We start from the raw sequence: 3,118 nt of genomic DNA, 5'->3' as shown, positions 1-3,118 counted from the left end.
GCCGTATTAAATACGTTTAAGCCAAGGGTAATATGGTAATTGCGAGGGAAAGGATATTTAATTGGTTGAGACACCAAAAATATCTCATTTCCTCTTCTCCATTCTCTCTCCTAAGATGTTGGCAAGGCTTTTCTCTTCTTTCCCTCTTCTCCATCGGTTCCCTCTCTTCTCTCCTTACCTCACCATGTTATCAAATCTTCTCCCCCATGGATCAAATAACAACATGGTTTCCTTCTCCACCTCTCTTAAGAACAACAAGAAGCTTTGGATTAATATCTCTATTTCCTCACATAGAGATTCCTTTGAGACTAGGGTTTTGGTTAGAAAGCTTTGGGTTGGAGTAAAGATGATCAAGCAAAGATCATGATGCTATGGATTGCAAGAAAACAATAAGATTGGCTTGGTTTGAGCAAAGAAAGCAAAAAGGGGCAAGAAGATAGGGTTTGGTCATGTGAAGTGAAGATAATGCTTAAAGCTTGGGAATCATGTGTAAATTATGTTAAGGTGAGTTCCATAGTTAGATTACCCACCTTTGGGTTGTATAATCTTGTGATGAAAACATGAATTATGTTAGTTTTTAAAACTAGGGTTTTAGTGCCCCTTTGTGTTAATTATGAGCAATTATTGTTAATTGTTGCCATACACATGTTATATAACGTTTTTATGATGTATTGGATGATTGGGTTGCATTAGATCACTTGGAACTTGAGATTTTAAGCCAAAATACGATTTCTGCACTTCTGGACTGATGGCAGGACGCTAAAGCGTCCACAGCACGCTAAAGCGTCCAAAATGTCGTAACTACTGGACCTGCACGCTTGGAGGACGCTAAAGCGTCCCAAAAGCGTCCTCAAAAGCGTCCTCAAAGCGTCCAGGCAGCTTTTGACAGCACTTTTATGAAAACGTTCTGAAATGTTCACAGCTTTAGACAGCACTTTGTGAAAATGTTCTAAAACGTTCCGAAGGTCCTGAAATGTATTTTGAGCTTCGTTTCTTGCAAACTTTTATTGAAAAATGAACCCCTCAATTCCAAGTGTTTAATGTACAATTCCAAACTAGGTTTTAAACAAGATTAAGGCATGGCAAATCATTAACAATGATTGTTTATAGATGATACGCAAGAGCGAATGTTAAGCAATATGAAATGGGGTAGCAAGATATTCTTTAAGCAAGGGAAATAACTAGAGCCTCGACATAGTTAGTCGAGAACTAGCATGTTTATAAAGAATCCCTAGAATGATAAGACGCGGAGTTTATTATCTTCACACATGAACAAGAATAAGATAACATGTATGTTAAGATGTGGTTTGATTAGTTAATCACTCCACCATGATTAAGAACGTACAAGCATGAACAAGTATGTATAAGACTTTACCATTAATCGGATCGATCAAGGTTCCGAGGTAAACATGTAAGCATAAATAGGTTTAACCTATCATGATATGTTATGTTATGATTAAAATGAATAAGTGTAGGTGGCATGTCTCTTGCTATCCACATCAGGGGGATACAAGGGGTTCTCATGATGAGAACGATTCAAGCGTAAGGGACCCGCATGTCACCGAGTAAACAAGACGTAGGTGCTCGTGTCTCTTGTTATCCACGCCAGGGGGATACGGGAGGTTCTCGACCTAAGGGGAACGGTTTAAGCCGCAAGGGACCCGCACGACACCGAGGGAGTCCGATGTACGTACATCGGTCATGTATGGGATTGTTCTCGGGGTTACTCCACCCGGGACTATCCGTAAAATGAATCAAGATAATTAATGTTTGTTCAACGCTAACCAAGTATGACCCTGACTATGTTATGTATATGCAAGAATGAATTTATGTAAGATTATGTTTACTAGCAATAACATGAGATGCTATTAGATAAGTATAAGATATGGAATAGATCAAGTAAAGAATGTTATGCCGATGACGACCTTAGGTTCCCCTAATCGTCCGGTTTAGGATGGTGTCATGAATATGTTAAGATAAGTCTTGATGCGTTTAACATATCTTGAGATAGCGGTCCTAGGATCCCTTGACCGCCATGACACGTATGATAGTAAGCCTATAAAAAGTTAAGATATGATTATGACGGCACTAGTATGCACTACCGTCTAAATATGCAAGTCCTCACACACGTATAATCAACCGCCAGGTTGTAATGTAGACACGTGGTGACCGTAGGTTTCCCCTTGAGGTTGCCTATAGCCTAGGATTTAGGGGAACTCACTGAGACATTATGTCTCATCCCAATCCTTATTTGTTTCAGATAAACAGGTTGGATTAGCAAGCTAGTAGCCGAATGGATGATGCGACAAGTGTTTGTTTGTACTGCTGTAGGATGTATGGACAAACAAGGTTGCATATAGTATATTTATGAAAAGCTGAGTTGTATTTATGTTGTACAAACACATTTGTTGTATAAGATTATTCATCTGGCAGTTTTAATGTTGTAAATTTTAATGTATCCAGTACTAAATTAAACACACGTGCTAGACTTTCTAGATACGTCTGGTATGGGTGTTACACGAAGCATGTAATAGTTCCTAGGAAACATAATATGCATATCTTAAATGGTTGATTTGAGAAATTTCAAAAATGGCCAAAATGGTGGTAAAGTGAATTTCCTTGTTAATTTACGGATTTTACTCGATTTTGATCCTTTTTCTTTCACTAAAAAAGGCATAAAGTGGCCTAGCCTTATCAAATTGAACCATGGAATAGTTCCTAGAAAATATAACAAGCATATCTACGACATCCACGGTTGATTTTATAATTTTCAAAAACGGCCAAAATGGGGGTTAAGTTAATATCTTTGTTAATTTAAGGATTTTACTCGTTTTTTACCTTTTTCCTTTCACTAAAAAGGGCTTAAAGTGGTCGAGACTTATCGAATCAAAGAATGTAATAGTTCCTGTGAAATGTAACAGGCATATATTCGACTTCCACGGTTGATTTTAGAATTTTCAAAAACGGCCAAATTGGGGGTTAAGTGAATTTCCTTATTAATTTACGGATTTTACACGTTTTTGACCCTTTTTCTTTCACTAAAGAAGGCATAATGTGGCATAGCCTTATCGAATCGAAGCATGTAATAGTTCCTAGGAAACATAATATCCATATCTAT

The 3,118-nt window shown here is 37.7% G+C and overlaps 1 long non-coding RNA gene across 1 annotated transcript; it reads left to right on the top strand.

The window, feature by feature from the left end:
- Nucleotides 1–363: 363 nt before the first annotated feature.
- LOC146904987 (uncharacterized) lies at nucleotides 364–2,477 on the top strand. The gene is made up of 2 exons (XR_015018373.1): nucleotides 364–504; nucleotides 2,261–2,477. It is a non-coding gene; the product is annotated as an uncharacterized LOC146904987 (long non-coding RNA).
- The last annotated feature ends 641 nt before the right edge of the window (nucleotides 2,478–3,118 follow it).

Source organism: Medicago sativa, chromosome 7, assembly GCF_051527215.1.
Source record: "Medicago sativa cultivar Bolivia chromosome 7, Bolivia_mono, whole genome shotgun sequence".
Lineage (NCBI taxonomy): Eukaryota > Viridiplantae > Streptophyta > Magnoliopsida > Fabales > Fabaceae > Medicago > Medicago sativa.
Note: the sequence above shows the minus strand (reverse complement) of the source record. Positions and strands in the feature narration are given on the sequence as shown.